This window comes from Thamnophis elegans, chromosome Z, assembly GCF_009769535.1.
Source record: "Thamnophis elegans isolate rThaEle1 chromosome Z, rThaEle1.pri, whole genome shotgun sequence".
In the NCBI taxonomy this organism is placed as follows: Eukaryota; Metazoa; Chordata; class Lepidosauria; order Squamata; family Colubridae; genus Thamnophis; species Thamnophis elegans.
In genome coordinates, this window is record NC_045558.1 from 121,223,665 (window position 1) to 121,242,896 (window position 19,232).

Here is a 19,232-nt window from a genome sequence, read left to right on the forward strand (position 1 = left end):
GTTTTCCCAGCAGAAATCCCGGTTCTGAATAGGATCGCATTTTGAGGCTTGCAATGCTTTACATTTACCAGTACTTACTTACTTAGGAATAACTCCCACTAAACGTCTCTGAAGCTTAAACTTTGCATAAATCAACCGTAGAAATGCTACATGTTCAAGCAGCATTTCAGTCTCCCCCACTTTCCTCCTCAATAAAACAAAAGACTTCGCCCCCTGATTTTACAGCTCAGGGAGGCCGTCTCACTCTACTTTCTGTTTCCATTCTCCTCCTCCGCCAGAATAACTTTCGGTTTCCATTTCTCCAGCAGGGACGGCTGAAAGTTATTTAATTGCGTGCAGACATTTCCGCTGCCCGCACTCTCCTGATTGAGCGGAGAAACGTCGGGGAGCCGCTTAGACCTTTTCGTGTTCAGAAGCGACGGAGCATCGCTGAATTAATCGCTTGAAGACCGGGAGTGGCGTGCAGGTAATGATGGGGATCAGCAGCGTACCTAAACAGTAACAGAGTTGGAAGGGATCTTTGCGGTCATCTAGTCCAACTCCCTGTTCATGCAGGAGACCTATAGTAGGGATTCGAACCTCCGAACCTCCGACCTTTCTGATCAACAAACTCACAGGTTTTGGGGAAGAAGCAAAGAGAAAAGGGACTAGAACGGTTCAAGAAAGCAGGACAGGATCTGAGCCAATGCATCTCTCGTGCATATTAGTACCATCTCTGGATCGCGCGATAGTTTGGAGCATCGCTTCGGGCAGAAACTTGGCACAGATCTTTATAGGTCCTTTTAATGTTTACAAGGTAATAACTTTTTTAAAAAAGCAAATTAGAAAAAAATACTCTACATTAAGTAGCCTTGCTACAGCGAGGCTAAGAGGATCTGTATGGAAGTAATTTTTATGCCTCGGTTCGAAGTTTTGGCAGCCTAGGGATCCCATTTCCTGGATTTGAAAAAAATGCAATTTGAGTGAGGAGGGGATTGTCTTGGACAGAATCTAATGATGGATCAAATAGATTCTCGCCTGCTGAATCTGTGACTAATCTCGAATGACTTGATTCAAGGAGAGGGGTATCTAAGTTTTGTTTTTAATCAATAAATGTCATAATATTGATGTTATTGATCCAAACATCAATAAATGTTTTGAAAGACCAGCTTTGATTTGAGATAGAAATGGGAGATATATTCAATGTGGAAATGAATTTCTCCTCTCAAATCGTTCCCAGCTTTCCTAAAAATTGACTTGTTCCAGATTAGCCAGTGGCGAAAGATCATTTCTGTGCATTCAGTCTATAATTAATTTGCACTCAGTTCAAATTAATTGGTGTGATTATGTTATGCATATGTTAAGTATTTCATTTTGTATATTTTCCTCTTTTGTTCCTGCAGGTTGAAGATGTCTCAAAAGGAGAGAAAAAAGTAAGGAAGTATATGTATGGTGTGTGTGTGGGAGAGAGGGAGGGAGAGAGAGAAGAAGGATTATGGCTGGGAATTGTGAAAATGGAAATCCCACATACATGGGACCGGGTGTAATGTAATGGTTGAAACATTGAACTACAGTAGAGCACATGCTTACATGTATGCACAGGTTGTGTTTGTGTATAGTGTTGTGTATCATCTTCCAAGAGAAACATGAATGTGACGTTATATTCCCTATAGAAGATTTTGTGTGATGCACATGCACTTGCACCTCATTAGGAAGGCTAGGGGGAGGGAGATTCAGGTCCCCAGCCTACCCTCAGCACAAGAACTAACCTGGGAAAATGAAATAGTTGGACTAGGAGCAAGAAGAGAGAGGCGAGTTCTAATCTTCCCCCAGCTCATTAGGTAAATTTGGGGCAAGGTGTCTCTTAGCTCAGCCCAGAAAAAAATTAGGCATTATGTGTGGATGAGCCACTTTGGTGTAGTAGTTAAGGTACCAGGCTAGAAACTGGGTTACAGTGAATTCTAGTTTGCCTTACGCACAAAAGCCAGTTGGGTGACTTTGGGCCAGTTTCTCCCTGTCCGACCTAAAAAAACCTTGAACCTCTCTCTCCTGAAAAACCTTGCCAAGAGAACTGCTGCTGGGGATTCTCAGAGGTTCAGGAGAATCTCTAGCTAAGATTCTGTTGCAGTTCAGAGAACCGCCCAATTCCACTTCTGGCTGGCCATGCCCACCCCTCCCCTCTCCTCCCAGGAATCCCCACAAGGCCCACTTTGGATGCAGGTAAGTGCAGGGCATGCACAAAGGCTCGGGGAGAGGGAAAAACAGGCCTACCAGGAGTGCGGTCGCCAGAGGGCCTCCGGAGCCTGGGGAGACCATTTTCACCCTCCTGGAGGTATGAGTAAAGCCTCCGGATCACGGGCAGGGCAAAAATGCCTCCCCCTGTCATGGTCCAGGAGGCCACCTCGGCCGTGGCCACTATGGCCACGCCCACCTAGCAAACAGGTAGAGTACCCTTTCAGTGGTGGGTTTCAATTTATTTTACTACCGGTTCACTCGTGCGTGCATGTGATGCTTCTGCACATGCACAGAAGAGTCTGGGCAGGTGGATGAAGCCTCCCACTGCCGCCATTACCGGATTGTCTGATCCAGGGAAAACCAGCAGAAACCTCTGAAAACCCCTTGCTGAAAATTTTGAAGCCCATCCTTTACTGCAGCAACTAGACAGAAACTGACTTCATAGCGTAGGAGCACACAAACACAAAACCCTGTGTGTAGATGTAAACACCCAAAAAAGGAATAAGAAAAAGACTTAATGTATCTTTGCAACATTGGGAAAGATCGCGTACTTCCCCCAGATCCTTCCCATTTCTGCAACATTATATAGGGTGGCCGAAACTTTTTAATATATTTTCCTGTTTCTTTTTATCTAAAATCTGTAAGGATCTTAAAATGCCCAGAGTTTTTTAGGGGACGTGGCAATGACTATACCCCCAAAGTAGGTAGAATCAGAACCAACATACATTTGATTCTATATAGCTGGTTTATGTACATGGATATATATTTTATTAATGTTTCTAGCCTGCTTTTCACTAACAGCAATTTTAGAGGTATTAACTTTGAACAGAGTTAATACCATTCTTCCTAGTGAATTTAAGAGAGCTATTTCAGATCCAGTGGTTAAGACACTAGGCTAGAAAGCAGGAGACTGAGTTCAAGTCCTGCCTTTGCCATGACTTTGGGTCAGTTTCTCCCTCAGCTCAACCCACCTTACTGGGTTGTTGTTGTGGGGAAAGAAGGAGAAGGGAGATGTGTTGATATGTTTGACACCTTGAAATATTTGCAAAAATAATAAAGGTGGATTACAAATAAATAAAATGTGGTAAAAGAATTTGGATCTCATAGAGATGCAACACATTTGTTGCTATTCCTTAAAGCAGCCTATTCCTGTGAGCCTAAAAATGGGATCTCTTGCTTTAAGGAACCCAAATGAGTTGATATTTAAAGTGAAACAACTTTTTTGTTCTGGTTGTTTTAAAGAAGAGAACCAGAAGTATTCAAAGTACTCCCCCCACCCCTGCCCAGAATTTGTCCAGCTATGATAGCTAATTTTATCTCTTTCCATCCAATTAAATTTCATAATTTGGCAATACTTTAAAGGGCCACTGGAAGTCATGCCCAAGACTTGTGGGGGATCAGACTGAGTTCTCCCACTGATCATAGTTCTATTTTACCAATTTATCAAATTTAGAGATGGCCCATCTCACTGTTCTAACCTTAGAATCACCTTGTGAGGATAGCATGAAAGGAATGGTGATGAGTTAAATGTAGCTAGAATATGATTTGTGAATGGCTTAATGTGTTGCATGAACGCAACCATACAAAACAGAGCTGACTATTAAATATTCGTGGTAAACCCTACCTGCCATGCAATGAAGCAAATTGTTTATTGAGGGAGCCAATAATTCAAAATTTAAATCTATGGTTATTCCTTGTCTGGTTTTAATCACAAATTATCTTCGCTTGCTCATATAATTTTATGGGGCATTGTATTTGTACAGGTAGTTTTCAACTTAACGACTACAATTGGGACCAGAATTTTTTATTACTGAGGAAGGCTGTTGTTAAATGAGTCATACCCCTTTTTTGCCACAGCTGTTAAGCAAATCATTACAGCTGTTAAATGACCATGCCGTCATTAAGCAAATCTATCTTCCCACATTGACTTTGTTTGTTGGAAGCTGGCTGGGAAACGGCAAACAGCAATCCCATGACACTGAGATGCTGCAACCTTTGTAAAAACATGTTTCTTGCAAGCGCTTGAAATTTTATTATGTGACCCTGGGGATCCTGCAATGTTTGTGAGTGCAAGGATGGGTCATAAGTCCCTTTTTACACTGCTGTTGTAACTTTGGAAGATTGCTACTAAATGAATGGCTGTATGTGAAGAACTACTTGTGTCTTTCTGATACTCATACTTTCTGATACTTCTCATACTTCTGCTTTTTTTAAGGCAGGACGCCTCCCCTTCCTCCTCCTCCCCCAATATTTTATTTTAAAAAATGTTTGAAAACCTGACATCCTTGAGATGTTACTAAACTGCAGGTCCCAGCATTTCCAGACAGAATCAACAGCAATAAAAGATCTTTAGAATTATTTTTATTCCGTAGTAGCTGCTGCAGGGCCAAAAACTCCTATGCTGGCGTGAGATAGATGGAGTAGCTACACATTGTATTTGAATAGGCATTGATAGAAGTTGGCTCATACCAGGGGTGAAATTTAGCAGGTTCTGGAGAATCTAGTGGAAATTCTGAGTAATTTGGAGAATTGGCAAATGCCACCTCTGCCTGGCCCCAGAGTGAGGAGAGAATGGAGGTTTTGCAGTATCCTTCCCCTGGAGTGGGGAGGGAATGGGGATTTTGCAGTATCCTTCCACTGTCACGCCCACCAAGCCACGCGCACAGAAGTGGTAATTAAAAAAATTGACTTTCACCACTGGCTCATACGCCATGGACCTTCCAAAGGCTGTATCTGAAGTTTGTGTCTCTTTCAGGAAGGGCTTTCGGCAGAAACCACCACCTATCCTCAAGTATTTGCAGGGTATCCTTCGCAAATACCCAGATGGAGGGCAGATATTAAAGGTGGGTTTGTGAGAATTCAGCACTGGATATTTTTGTCTTTGGAAATATTGATAGAGAAGTAGACTCCAGCTGTTTTGTTCCTCCATTCATTGATTCATTCATTCCATCACATTGATATAACTTATCATCTCATAAATTTAATTAAATGTATCTGCGAACTATTTTTTGTTTGTTTTGGTTACTTAGATAGTTAAATGCACCTATATGCATATAAAGCTAAGTGCAACATTCCATTTTGATGCAAGGAATATGATTCCTAATTTTAGAATATTGCACAATTTATTTGTCAATAAAGAACAATTTTGTTTTCCACATGAAAGAATAGTAAGGAAATTTTTTGTTTATATATATAATTTATTTAACAATATTGCTGAAAATTTCAAGCTATGGTAAGCCTCTCTGGGTAATTTGAGACTTACTGCTCAGTATATATAATTATTATTGTTAATCTACGTATTATTTCAACTTACTTTATAAAATTGGAAAGTATTGAAGGAATGACTAGAATTAAAGTACAAAGAAGGAGGGGCATAATTATACATTCAGTTTACAGTAGGAATTTTTGGATTTTAGAACTGTTACGTTTTCCCTGCTAAGGGAAATGTTGACAGCTGCATTTACCACCCACATGTAGGCCAACAGGTTAGGGAAGTCATGATGTTTTGGGGATTGAAGCCATTGGGGTTAGGTATATTTTCATATACCTATTTCATTTAGTCATATAATAATGAACAGGTAGATCCCGCCTACTGACTGCCTCATTCCTTAGAAGTGGAAAATAATTTTACAACCAGTGACCACTTTTACAATCTTGCAGCAGTTTCATTTACATGATTGCTGTTATAGAAGGATGCATTATGCTGTGCCTTATCTGGTTTTCTCTCTTCTCCTTGGGGATTGGAAGGGATTACAAGAGAGTAAGCAGACACATGAAGTGTATATGGGTGCTGTTTGTCTAGCCCTGAATGCACAGGTTCTGACCAATGTTCCCTCTAATTTTTTTTCAGTATGAGCAGAAAAGTATAGTGTTTGAGCGGCATATTTTCATGCCTGAGCACCTGAATTTTTTTCACAGATGTCACTTAACAACGAAATCAGTATTATTTGAAACTCAAAGTTATGTTTATTCAAGGCACCCGCTTAATTAAAAGTGTTATATAATATCAGTATCACTTAACAACAGTCCTGCTTAGCAACCAAAATGTTGGCTCAGAAACTCTGGCATTGAAGCATGCAAGACTTAAAGCTGTCAAGTTACAAGACCCTTGCACCCCTAACCCTTTAGAAAAAAAACCCAGGGGTCTTCAAACCTGACAGCTTTAAGCCTTGTGGACTTCAACTCCCAGAATTCCTCCTCCAGTCATGTTGCAGCAATGTCATCTGGGTGGATCTGCTCCACCTCGGTTTTTTTCACAGGGGGCAGGGCTGCCGCTGAAGATGCCAATGAGCCCCTGCCGCCACTAGAATAACTGCTGCTGCCGCCTCCTCCTCCTCCTCCAACAGCACCAACATATTTGCTGCCCAGCGCTGCAGCCAAGGTGAAGCCTCCAAAGCTCCCACAGGCGCTCCTGGCAATGGCAGCAGCGGTGGTGCCTCCCCCTCCGCTTGGAGCACCTCAGCTGGGCTCTGGGTTACCCCTGCCGCCGCCTCCACCTCCGCCGTGCTTTTGAGAAGCCATGAGGCCTTTTTTCCTGCTCCCGCCCCCTCCGCCGCCTTCCTACTAGCTCCTGCGGCCTCATGGCTCAAAAGCACGGCAGAGGAGGAAAGGGGAGGGATAACGTGGGGGCCAGCTCAGGTGCTTCGCGTGGAGGGAGAGGCACCACTGCCACGGGCGGGGGTGCTGAGGGGAGCTTTGGCGGCTTCACTTCAGCCGCAGTGTTGGCGGCAAATCCAGCAGTGCTATTGGAGGAGGAGGAGACGGCAGCAGATATTCCCCTCAGTTTTCGGAGCCTGTGACAGAAATCACTGCGCGCAGTTAGAAACGGCTGCACGGTGTTTTCTTGCCACGTGCGCGGCCGCGCAGCCGCGCACCTTAGAGGGAACAGTGGTTCTGACCAGTTTTGGAGAACTGGTAGTGGAAATTTTGAGTAGTTTGGAGAACTGGTAAATATCACCTCTGATTAGCCCCATCCACATCTATTCTCTGCCTCTCGAGTCCCCTCTGATTAGGAGGAAATGGGGATTTTGCAGTAAACTTCCCCTAGAGTGGGGAGGGAATGGAGATTTTACAGTAACATTCCCCTGCCACGCCCACCAAGCCACGCCACAGAACCGATAGTAAAAAAATAAATAAATCCCACCACTGCCTGAGTACCATCATATTGCTTTGAGTGCATATTCACTATTGGGTACATGCTTACTCTCTTCTAATCCCTTCCTATCCAATGAATGTAAATATAAATATTAATTCTCTGGTTGCTACTCATCCCAGCACCAGGTGAGCATTCCAAAGACCAGGGAGTGAGGAAAGGGAAAAGTATAGTGTCATAAAAATATCCCAATAAAGAAGACACAGACAAACCACAAGCAATAAATCTTACTTTACGATCAGAGGTTTATTTCATGAGCAATTTGGAACATGAATAGCCATCATAGCCAGGGGTGGGATTGAAAAATGTTAGCAACCGATTCTCTGCCCGGTTGCTGTGTGGGCGTGGCCTACCCAGCCTCCTGCACCACAGCGGGGGGAGGGGGCATTTTCACCCACCCCCAGGCTCCGGAGGCTTTCCCCAAGCTTCCAGGGGGGGGGGGGTGAAAATGGCCTCATCTGGGCTCTGGAGGCCGGAAACACGGCCATTTTCGGACTTCCGGTACTTACAGTAGGCCCATTTTGTGCCCTCCCCAGGCTCCAGAAGCTTTCCTTGAGTGTCCAGGAGGGTGAAAACGGCCTCTCCTGGGTTCTGGAGACCCGTTTTTCGCCCCCTCAGAGCCTCCATGTGGGCCCTGCACTTACCTGGCATGATGAAGGGAATGCATGGAGACTCCTAGGGGGGGAGGGGTGGCCGTGGCCATCCAGTCCTTGCAACATCCGGTTCTTCTGAACCGGTGTGAACTGGTTAAATCCCACACCTGATCATAGCAGTACTTACATCAATAACCTATTGTAATGAGGTCCAGTGACATAACTGAGTCCAGCAAGGATTAGCTACGGCCAGTGGCCCTGAACTCATCCCAATACATTCTTTTTATACTTTTCTGCACACATTTCACAACTTACTTCCTTACCTCCTGACAGACCGTCCCCACATACACCCATGTACATCTCGAACCTCTATCCATCGGCTACTTTCAGTTCCCTATTTCTCACTGTTTCGATGTTCTGATTCCAGGTATATCTCAAAACTACATACTTGGCAAGATCACATTTCAAAGCAACAGCTCAGCAAGATTACAAATAGTTCTGATACACTTTGCAATCTTTTTATCTAAAACTTTGGTTCATGTTTTTTAGGGCCTACTATCCTTCGAAAACCTACATAATCAAACCCCAGTTTTCCTGTTCTCACAATAGTATAGTCACATGACCTAGTGATCACTTCTCTTAACGGCAAAGCTGCTGGTCCCAATTACATTCACTAAACAAAGACTATCTGTACACAAATAAATACACTTACATTTCACCTGCACGTTTAATCTCTTGTGTTTATCACAATGGGGAATCCTTATAGATTATAACTGGAGAAGATGCAGAGATGAAGGCTAAAACCTTGGAGAGGAAGTCCCAGGAAATCTCATGGCCTTTAGGAGAGAGTCAAGCCAGGATAAGTAGCATTTCATCTCAGATGAGTTTTAAAGAATGTCGTATTCGTAAAGGCATAGCTTAATATTTACCAGCTTTGGTTTCTACCTGAATCTGTTCTTTGCTTCTCTGCTTCTTCTCAAAGGAGCTGATCCAGAATGCAGATGATGCAGAGGCTGAAGAGGTGATTTTACTCTACGATGAACGGAGTTTTGGAACACAAAGCCTTTTCTCTGATGGACTGGCAAGCACCCAAGGTATTGAGCAGACCATATGGAGAGGACTAAACGCTATTCACCTTAACCCAGAAATAATTCCAGCCGTCAATTGGGGTGGTGGGCGGGGTGTGTGCGTCTTGATGGTGGAGATCTATATTATGTGGTTTGGGATACAAACGCCCCTCCACAAAGACCTGTGATCCATGTTTAACTGATAGAAGGAGGATATATTACTACAAAAGGAGATTGTACAGGTAGTCCTCAACCTACGAGCCCCAAATTTATGTCACTGAGACTTTTATTAAGTGAGTTTTGTCCCATTTTAGAACATTTCTTGCCACGGTTGTTGAGTGAATCATTGCAGTTTTTACGTTAATAACCCAGTTGTCCAGTGAATCTGGCGTCTCCACTGACTTTGCTTGACAGAAGGTCGCAAAAGGGGATCTTATGGTGATCTGGAGACTGTCATAAATATGAGTCAGTTGCCAAGTGGCCAAATCTTGGGTCACGAGGATGCTGCAATGGTCAGAGGTGTGAAAAATGGTCATCAGTCACTTTTTTCAGTGATGTAACTTTGAACAGTCACTAAATGAACTGTTGTTAAGGGATTTAAGGAATGGTTTTCCATTTCTTTTAGATGTACATTAGGCAGCAGGGGCCCTTGCCCCATTTAATTTGATGCTAATTAATTGAGTTTTTAAAGCCTTATATTTTAGAGATAGACCTCAACTTATGACCACAACTGAGCCCAAAAATTCTGTTGCTAAGCGAGACATTAAATAGGTTTTGCCCCATTTTACCCCCTTCCTTGCCACAGATGTTAAGCAAATCACTGCAGTTGTTAAGTTAATGAGATGGTTTTGAAGTGAATCTGACTTCCCCATTGACCTTGCTTGTCAGAAAATCACAAAAGTAGATAATATGACTCCGGGACACTGTGACCGTCATAAATATGAACCACTTGCCAAGCTTCTGAATTTTGACCATGAGACCATGGGGATGCTGCAACGATTATAGGTGAAAAATGGTTATCTCTTTTTTTCAATGCTGTTCTAATTTTGAATAGTCACATCTAAGAAAATGAAATTTAATGGTGAAAAAAGTAAGCTTCTACATTTAGACAAGGAAAATGAAATGCACAGGTACTGTATATGTGGTACCTTGCTCAGTAGTAGTACCTGTGAAAGGGATCTCGGAGTCCTAGTGGACAACAATTTAAATAGGAGCCAACAGTGTGCAGCAGCTGTCAAAAAAGCCAACATAGTTCTAGGCTGCATCAACAGAGGAATAGAATCAAGATCACAGGTTGAAGTGTTAATACCACTTTATAATGCCTTGGTAAGGCCACACTTGGAATATTGCATCCAGTTTTGATCGTCACAATGTAGAAAAGATGTGGAGACTCTAGAAAGAGTGCAGAGAAGAGTAACAAGGATGATTAGAGGACTGGAGACTAAAACATATTAAGAATGGTTTTCTGGAACTGGGTATGTCTAGTTCAATGAAAAGAAGGACTAGGGGAGACATGATAGTAGTGTTCCAATATCTTAGGGGTTGCCACAAAGAAGAGGGTGTCAAGCTATTCTCCAAAGCACTGAGTCTAGAACAAGAAGCAATGGATGGAAACTAATCAAGGAGAGAAGCAACTTAGAACTGAGGAGAAATTTCCTGACAGTTAGAACAATTAATCAGTGGAACAACTTGCCTCCAAAAGTTGTGAATGCTCTAGCACTGGATGTTTTTAAATAAGAGATTAAATAACCATTTGTCTTAAGTGGTGTAGGGTTTCCTGCCTAAGCAGGGGGTTGGACTAGAAGACCTTCAAGATCCCTTCTAACTGTTTTTCTATTCCTGTTCCTATTCTATTCTATTCTATGTACAATACAATAGCAGAGTTGGAAGGGATCTTGGAGATCTTCTAGTCCAACCCCCTGCCTAGGCAGGAAACCCTATACCATTTCAGACAAATGGCTATCCCACATCTTCTTAAAGACTTCCAGTATTGGGGCATTCACAACTTCTGGAGGCAATTTCTGTTCCACTGATTAATTGTTCTAACTGTCAGGAAATTTCTCCTCAGTTCTAAGTTGCTTCTCTCCTTGATTAGTTTCCACCCATTGCTTCTTGTTCTACCCTCAGATGCCTTGGAGAATACTTTGACTCCCTCTTCTTTGTGGTAACCCCTGAGATATTGGAACACTGCTATCATGTCTCCCCTAGTCCTTCTTTTCATTAAAGTAGACATACCCAGTTCCTGCAACCATTCTTCATGTGTTTGAGTCTCCAGTCCCTGATCATCTTTGTTGCTCTTCTCTGCCCTCTTTGTAGAGTCTCCACATTTTTTCTACATTGTAGGGACCAAAACTGAATGCAATATTCCAAGTGTGGCCTTATCAAGGCATTATAAAGTGGTATTAACACTTCACGTGATCTTGATTCTATCCCTCTGTTTATGTAGCCTAGAACTGTGTTGGCTTTTTGGCAGCTGCTGCACACTGCTGGCTCATATTTAAATGGTTGTCCACTAGGATTCCAAGATCCCTTTCACATTTACTACTATTGAGCAAGGTACCACCTATACCAGTGATGGCGAACCTATGACACGCGTGTCAGTGCTGACACGCGTAGCCATTTGGGGTGACACACACAGTATTTCATGCAATTCATCCTCGGCTCCTGCACGGCCGCCGAGGAGGAAAGAATCTGTGCTGGAGGAACGGGGGGGGGACGTGTGATCTCCCCCGCCCACACTCACTTACTGTATCGCCGCCGCCCCTTTCTGAGCGCAGGGGCTGCTGGTAAGGCGTGCGTGCCGTGCGCACACACGTCATCAGTGCGGCGAGGGAGGACCCGCAGGAGAGGAGCGCGGGAACAGTGATTAGAACAGTGCGCGCCTCTCTCCAGTCAGGCCGGCACAGAGAGTCTACTCCTGTACTGGGACTGTCGGTTACGACCGCACCACAGCAGGGAACAGCGGAGTGCCAACGGGAACTGTGAGCGCCATTAGCAGCCCTCGCGTCACTAGGAATATTCATAGCAGGGGCGGGCTGGACGGCATGTTGATGAGGACGTGGAGCTGGAAGCAGCCGACTCCACAGCCCTGGTTCACGGCACCCCAAACAAGTTCAATAATATCAAGGGCAACATACGAAATCGACTGATGAACAAAGAAGTTACTAAGCAGGTATGTTAAATAATTTGTTTTTGGTTTATTAAATACAATTATATATTGCAATTATACATTTTTGTAGTTTAAACTATAAATTGCGCAAAATTATGTTTTTGTCGAAGTGACACACAACACGAGTTATGCTCAATTTTTTGCCGATTTTTGACACACCACGCCAAAAAGGTTGCCCATCACTGACCTATACTGTACCTGTGCATTTCGTTTTCCTTGCCTAAATGTAGAACCTTACTCTTCACCATTGAATTTCATTTTATTAGATAGTGTCCAATTTTCAAGTTTGTCAAGATCCTTCTGCATTTTAAGCCTATCTTCTGGAGTGTTGGCTGTTCCTGCCAGCTTGGTGTTATCTGCAAATTTGATGAGCTCCCCATTTGTTCCCTCATCCAAATCATTGATGAAGATGTTGAAGAGTACTGGGCCTAAAACAGAGCCTTGGGGTACTCCACTGCATACTTCCCTCCATGAAGATGCAGTTCCATTGAGGACTACACGTTGAGTGCGGTTGGTCAGCCAGTTATGAATCCATCTGGTGGTGATTCTGTCTAACACACATTCTTCTACTTTATCTAGTAGTAGGTTATGGTCTACCTTATCAAATGCCTTACTGAAGTCCAAGTAAACTATATCGATTGCATTCCTCTGGTCCACTAATTTTGACACTTTGTCAAAGAATGTAATAAGATTAGTCTGGCATGCTCTGTTTTTGACAAACCCATGTTGGCTTTTGGCTATTACTTTGTTTACTTCTAGATGTTCGCTAATTCGTTGCTTGATTATCTTTTCCAGAATCTTTCCTGGTATTGAGGTCAGGCTGATAGGTCTATAGTTTCCTGGATCAATTTTTTTCCTTTTTTGAAGATGGGAACGACATCAGCTCTTTTCCAGTCCTCTGGTAGTTCCCTGGTGCTCCATGATCCCTGAAATATATAGTTCAGTAGTTTTGAGATCTCGTCTGCCAGTTCCTTCAGAACCCTGGGGTGTAATCCATCCGGTCCTGGTGATTTGAACTCATCTAGGGTAGACATGTGCTCACTTACTATTTTCTTCCCTATTTCAAATTGTATTCCTAATCTGATTTTTGTGTTTGATAGGTTGGACTGTTTTATCCCTTTGTGTAAAGACAGATGCAAAAAATGAGTTAAATAGTTCTGCTTTCTCCCTGTTGCTTGTCACCTTCTTGCCACTTTCTCCCAGCAATGGACCAATTGTTTCCTTAACCCTTTTCTTGTTTTTAACATGTTGGAAGAAGTTTTTTTTTTTTGTTATTTTTTACTTTTGTAGCAAGCCTTTCTTCATTGTGAGCCTTAGTTTCCTCACTTCATCTTTACAGGCTCGGGCTATTTGCTGATATTCTACCTTAGTTATGTCCCCCTCTTTCTACTTTTTATACTTATCTTTTTTGTCTTTCAATTTGTCAGAGAGTTTTTTATGCAGCCATGCTGGTTTCTTTTGGGAACCGTTATTTTTCTTCTTCATTGGTATTGTGGTAGACTGGGCTTTTGTAATCTCATTTTTCAAAATTTCCCAAGCTTCTTGAGTTGTTTTCCCCTTGAGGATTCTCATCCATGGAATTCTTCCCAAGCTCTCTCTAAGTTTATTGAAATTAGTTCTCTTAAAGTCCAAGACTCTAATTTGATTTTATTCTATGACTTGTGTTGAATTCCAATATTGCATGGTCACTTGCCCCCAGGGTTCCTGTGGCTTCAACACCTTCTATCATTTCCTCTCTGTTAGTGAGAATTAAGTCCAATATGGCTAATCCCCTTGTTCCCTTCTCTACTTTTTGGGAAACAAGGTTGTCTGCTAGGTTTGTTAGGAACTGTTGGATCTTCCACTTGGTGCAGAGTTTGTTTCCCAGTTGATGTCAGGGTAGTTAAAATCCCCCATTACTATTGTGGTGTGCTTCTTACATACCTTAGTTAGCTGATTAGCAAAAAGTTCATCTACTTCCTCTGCTTGGTGGGTGGCCTGTGGTATAGACCTATGGCATTCCCCCCCCCCACAACCTTTAATATCGACCCAAATGCATTCAAGATAGTTCTCATCATTGTTGTGCTCTATTTCTGTAGAGATGTGTTTCTTATATATAGTGCAACTCCACCTCCTCTTTTATTTGGTCTATTTCTTTTAAATAATTTAAATTCTTCTAGCTATATGTTCCATTTTTGTGTTTCATCCCACCAAGTTTCTGTAACGGCAACAATAACATATCTTCCTTCATTTAGTTGAATTTCTAATTCACTCTGTTTATTCCTCATACTCTGTGCATTGGTGTATAGACATTTGAGTCCATTTTGATTGACCCTGTGTTTACTGTCTACATAATCTGTGTTATTCCTGACTGCCCCTATTTTCTTGCCATTTGTATGATTCGTGCACATGGTATGGCACTCACTATTAAATGCTTGGTTTTGCTTGACAGCAGAAGTGATAATCTTACCCGTACAAACATCTATGTTATACGCACTGATAACCCCATGAATTTTAGATTGCTGGGGATAGAAATGTTCTGTATCAATTAATTCTCTGTCCCCGCTGTTCAGTTTAAATGTTTATCCAGAAAATCTGTGATTTAATGCCAAATAACTCAGTCCCTTTCTTGGATAGGTGCAAACCATCTCTTTTGTACAGTTTTTCATTGGACCAGCTGCAAACATCATGACAAATAAAACCAAAGCCTTCCCTTTTATACCACTCCTTTAGCCACACATTAAACTCTGCTACACTCTGGCCCTTCCCTTCCCTGTTCCTTTTATATTGGTAAAACCTCTGAAAAGATAAACCTGCAACCTATACCACTAAGTTTATACCCCAAGCTCTGGAAATCATTTTGCACAGAAAGTACATCTTTTTGGGACAGATCATTTGTGCCAAGATGTATAATAGCATCAATATCACAGTCCTTACTTCCATTCTTGACTATTTTGAGAATACGCTTCTTGTCTCTGCTGGCAGTAGCACCTGGCAGACACCTGACCTCTTTTAAAACCTCCATATCATTTCCTAAATTTATATCCCTTACGATTGAATCACCAACCAGAAAGTGACTTCTGTTTTGCATACCTTGCTCTTCTTACGCGACTGATGTGTGATACCTGTTTCCCCATTTCGCCTTTCCGAAGAAAGTTCTTCATTTTGGACAACGATCCCCTGCTTATTTGAGTCATCATTATCACAACTACCTTGACCTGTTTTTAGTGTCCCCATTGAGGTCAGTAAGGACGCTATATCTGTTATGCTATGTCACAGCAAAAGCTTTGTGTTTATGGTTCACAGCTCTCACCCTGCCAGATCCCACAGTTGTCCTGACTGCTCTTCTCCTGCAGGATCTTTGTGGTAGAGGGGGCTGATAGCATGGCATCTCCATAGAGCGGAATGGCCGAATTAGACACCTATATGAAAGGTTATAAGTCAAGGACTATCTCTATGAGTTCTTACAAGAGAATGTTGAAAATAAACTGGATTTGGAGGGTTATTTCTAGCAAGTTCTTCATGGACATGAGATTTGATGAGATTTGAACTGCCAGACTGCAGGCAGCCAGCAGGCAGCAGAAATAGCCTGCAGTACTGCATTCCAACCACTGCACCATCATAGCTCTTAAGATCAAACCATACATTCAGCTTGTAAAATCGAGATAGCATTTTACCAACATGTGTTTACCGATGGCTGTTTTCTTTTAGCTGGCTGTTAAGCATTTATTTTTGCCTTGGGGCCCTCCGCCTGCGGCCTTGGTGGCAATCAAGATGTTTCTATGATGCTTTGGGCAGACAAACAAGTTTTTTTTTTCCTTTTCCAAAGGCTGAAACATTAATGCTGTGATTTGCATCGGAGCATCTCAAGGGAGTTTGGGGCTTAGGTTATTTTTTCCATTAGCGGAACTCCTTCCTCACTCTCTCCTCTCAAGGCAGCTTCTTAAGTAGCCTTGCCAGTAAATCTTTTTAAAACACAGCCCCGTGGCAGCAAGGAAAGAGCCTTTGCCCAGTGCAGGAGCTGGCAGAAAACAATACCTCATGCAAAGTGATGATGACATTTCCAACCCGTATTCTGCCTATGCAGTGAAGCCAAATAGGGCTTATCTCCTCAAACGCAGAAAGGGGGAGGGAGGGGAGCAATGGTGGGTTCCGGATCCAATTGCAACCGGTATGCTGCAACGGGGCCAGCCGTCCACCACATGAACGTACGCAGCACACATGCTCAACACGCGCATGAGTACTTACTGCCCGTGATGCCTCTGCGACGCTCCAGCTGCTCAGGCGGAGCATCACGCATGTGCAGTACGCTCTGTGCGCAGAAGCCCCAAACCGCTCAAACACCAGTAAGGAGAGCAGGCGGGTGGGCGGACCCTTCAGAACGGTACCTGGTGCTCCCAGCAGGCATCAGTATGCACGTGCCAGGGCGTACCGCCTGTAACCCACCACTGGAGGGGAGTTACAGATAGTTCTTGATCTATGACCATAATTGAGCCCCAAATTTCTATTGCTAAGTGAAACATTTGTTAGGTGAGTTTGTCCTGTTTTTACGACCTTTCTTGCCCCAGTTGTTAAGTGAACCACTGAAGTTATTCAATTAGTCAAACTGTTGTTAAGTGAATCTGGTTTCCACATTAACTTTGCTTGTCACAAGGTCTCAAAGGGGGATCATATGATGTCGGGACACTGCAACCGTCATAAATATGAGTCAATTGCCAAGTGTCTGAATTTTGATCGCATGACCGTGGGGAATGCTACAACGCTCGCAAGAATGAAAACTGGTCATAAGCTATTTTTTCAGGGCTGTTGTGACTTTGAACAGTCACTAAATGAATGGTTGTAAGTCAAGGGTTACTTGTACCTCATTTGGTGTCAGTTCCACAGAAGATTGGATCTTCTGTTAGTTTTCTGATTCCAGGAAATTGGTGAGACTAGAGATCTACCAGAATGGAATCATTTTTGGCTTACTTCTCATGCCGCTTATAGTCAGTTTCCCATTCCCGCAATGCCATAGCTCCCTGGGATCAGAGAAATGGCCACAAAAGAGCTATTCTTCCTTCTGGGGAGGAACAAAGGGGGAAGCAGGAGGGCCTGGTGCCACTTCTTCCAGCACCAAAAAGACCACCTCACTACCTCCAGTATAGAGGTTGATGTAATGGAATGAATGGTTGACCTTGGGGAAGAGAAGGAGAGAGGATGCCTAGGAAACCATCAGATGAGGGGCAGGAGCCCTCGGTGGCTTAAAGGTTGCAGAAAGAAACTGAGGAAGGGCCTGACTTAATGGATCAAGCAGTTAAAAGCGGCAGACAGGAAGATTGTGCTTTGAGATTCCCAAGAGTCTGTTAATGTGGCCTTACACTTACTGTTTTTTTCGGAGTATAAGATACACCGGAATATAAGACGCAGCAAGGTTTTGAAGAGGCAAATTTTTAAAAAAGTAGGTAGGTAGGTAGATAGAGGGATAGACAGGGAGAGAAAGAGAAAGAAATACGGTAGGTGGGTAGGTAGGTAGGTAGGTAGGTAGGTAGGTAGGTAAATGGATAAAGAGAGAGAGAGAGAGGGGGGGGAGGGAGAAATACAGAAGATAGGGAGAAAGCGAGTAGTTAGGTAGGTAGAAAGGGATAGAAAGAGAGAGAAAAATAGAGATAGAGAGAGTGTGTAGGTAGATAGGTAGGTAATTAGGTAGGTAGAGGGATAGATAGAAATAAATAGAAAGAGAGAGAGAGAGAGATACAGTAGATAGGTAGGGAGAGAGAGTGTGGGTAGGTAAGTAGAGGGATAGAGAGAGAGAAATGGAGAGAGAGAAATACAGTAGATAGGTAGGGAGAAAGAGAGAGTAGTTAGGTAAGTATGTAGGTAGATAAAGGGATAGAGAGAGAGAAATACAGTAGGTAGGGAGAGAGAGTGTATAGGTAGATAGGTAGGTAGAGGGATAGAAAGAGAGAAATAGAGTAGATAGGTGTTTCTTCTGTTTGCACAGCACTTGATCAATGTAATTCTCATCAATCAGTTAAAGAGCTTTCCAAAAGAGAAAAAAAGTTTTTGCACTCTGCAAACCTCCCAAAAATGGCCCATTTTTCACGAAAATGGGCCTTCCCCCCCCCCAAAAGGCATGAATAGCCTTGGGGGGGCTTGCAGAGTGGAGGAGGGGCAAAAACAGCCTATTTTTCATGAAAACGGGCCTGTTTTTTGTCAAACAAATTGCATGCATAGCCTTATGGAGAATTTAGAGTGCTGTTGAGGGCTGGGGGGGGGGGTGGTGGCAAAAATGGCCTGTTTTTTGCTCATTTCTGCCCTCCCCAGCCCCCAGGAACTCCGAAAGCCTCCATAAGGCTATGCACGGCCATTTTGGTGAAGGGGCAGGGCTTCGGGAGGCAAAAAATGCTGTATTGAATGTATAAGATGCACCCAGATTTTCAGCCTCTTTTTTGAGGAAAAAAGGTATGTCTTATACTCCGAAAAATTCGGTAGTCCATCTAGTCTTTTTCCCTGTCCGGTTTTACCTGGGAAGCCCTGGCAGGAGCTGAAGAGCCAAGGTGGCGCAGTGGTTAAATGCAGCACTGCAGGCTACTGCTAGATCAGCAGGTCAGCGGTTCAAATCTCACCGGCTCAGGGTTGACTCAGCCTTCCATCCTTCCGAGGTGGGTAAAATGAGGACCCAGATTGTTGGGGGCAATATGCTGACTCTCTGTAAACCGCTTAGAGAGGGCTGAAAGGCCTATGAAGCGGTATATAAGTCTACTGCTATTGCTATTGCTATTGCTATTGAAGAGCTTCTGCTTCCTTTCCAGCAGCTTACAGGTCTGCAGTAGGTAGCCCCACAAAAATTGCTGCCCACAGCTTTAGCAGCAGGACTGCAGAACTAACGGTATATGAGAATGACTCTGGGAGGCGGAAAGAAGAGATGTTGCCTAGGGAATGGTCAGGGAGTGGTCAGATAAGACAGCATATGGTCCACTGCTGCGTAATGGGTGGAGAAAGAAACTCAGAAAGGCATCTTCCTGAAGGCTGCAAGGGAGACAGCAGGAGACTTGTACTTTTGAACTAGCAAGGCTCTG

At 43.3% G+C, this 19,232-nt stretch overlaps 1 pseudogene; it reads left to right on the forward strand.

The window, feature by feature from the left end:
- The first annotated feature begins 301 nt into the window (after positions 1-301).
- Positions 302-19,232, forward strand: part of LOC116522727 — a 38,608-nt pseudogene continuing 19,677 nt past the window's right edge.